We start from the raw sequence: 1,147 nt of genomic DNA, 5'->3' as shown, positions 1-1,147 counted from the left end.
GCAGTGCCCTCAGTTGTTGCAGTGTCAGCCTCCACAGTGAAATCAGGCAAGGAAATGTCAGAGTTTGCTGGTTCATCGGTCAACGCGATGTCAGAGGTTGCTGCACAATCAATCGGTGAGGTGTCAGTGTCTGTTGTATCCTCAGTCAAAGCAGGGTCAGACTCTGCTGTGTGAACAATCGGCGAGGTGTCACAGTTTCCTGTGCCATCAGTCAGTGCAGTGCTGACATCAGGCTTCATCTCCAGCCCAGTCAGCCTGAGGTCAGGCTGTGCCATGGCCTTAGTCAGTCTGGTTGTGGTCCTTTTACGTCGAATGCCCAGGAACTTCAGAAAGGCCTGCAGGAGAACAGAGAGCAGGGAAGAGAGGGATGGGCCATGGAGAGCTCTGTCAGCAGTGCCAGGCTGAGCAGGGACAGCCAGGCCCAGCCTAGGAGGCGATGGCATCACATGTCACAAAGAGCCCTGTGACACCCTGCCCCAGCCTATCCCATTGGTGACACCCACTGTGTCACAAAGGGCCCTGTGACACCCTGCCCCAGTCCATCCCATTGGTGACACCCACTGTGTCACAAAGGGCCCTCTGACACACTGCAGGTACCTGTGCTGCCCTGCGGAAACGGCCACGGGCACGGTCCTGTTCTTGTGTCCTGTGCCGGCCTGGATCTGGCAAAGAGAGAGCACAGTCAGAGCTGAGGAGCTGCGGGACAGCCCAGAGAACACAGCCCAGCCCTGCACTCCACAGGCAGGGCCAGCCCCGGGATGCCCAGTGCATGGAGCTACCAGGGGATCAGCCATGGGCCCTCTTCTCCCCTCCTATTCCCTGGCCATGTCCACAGGGGATGGAATGGGATGGGAAGAGGCCCATCTGGCTGCAGCCACCAGCCCTGTGGCCCAGCTTTGCCTCTCACCTTCCTGCAGGGGCTGGGGCTGCTCCATCTCTTCAGGCTGCTCTGCTGGGACAGGCCCAGGGCCTGCCTTCTTTTGTTTCCTCCTGAGCAGCCTGGCCAGGCTGAAGCGTCCCCCGGCCATCCTACAGTCGGGCCTCGAGGGCACCTGCTGCAGGGAATGGAGACGCCAGCGAAAAGCTCCGGGGCACGAAGCCCCAGAGCACGGCCTCGAGGGCACCTGCCGCAGGGACTGGAGACACC

At 60.7% G+C, this 1,147-nt stretch overlaps 1 long non-coding RNA gene across 1 annotated transcript; it reads right to left on the bottom strand.

Moving 5' to 3' along the window:
• Positions 1–75: 75 nt before the first annotated feature.
• On the bottom strand, positions 76–923 carry LOC114072040. The gene is made up of 3 exons (XR_003574121.1): positions 908–923; positions 598–656; positions 76–335 (listed from the first exon to the last, which is right to left on the bottom strand). It is a non-coding gene; the product is annotated as an uncharacterized LOC114072040 (long non-coding RNA).
• Between the last annotated feature and the right edge of the window lie 224 nt (positions 924–1,147).

The sequence above is a fragment of the Empidonax traillii genome, unplaced genomic scaffold (assembly GCF_003031625.1).
Source record: "Empidonax traillii isolate 1590-97213 ecotype Southwest subspecies unplaced genomic scaffold, ASM303162v1 scaffold2546:size21974, whole genome shotgun sequence".
NCBI classification, from domain to species: domain Eukaryota; kingdom Metazoa; phylum Chordata; class Aves; order Passeriformes; family Tyrannidae; genus Empidonax; species Empidonax traillii.
The sequence above is the reverse complement of the archived record's forward strand: the minus strand, read 5'-3'. Positions and strand labels throughout refer to the sequence as shown.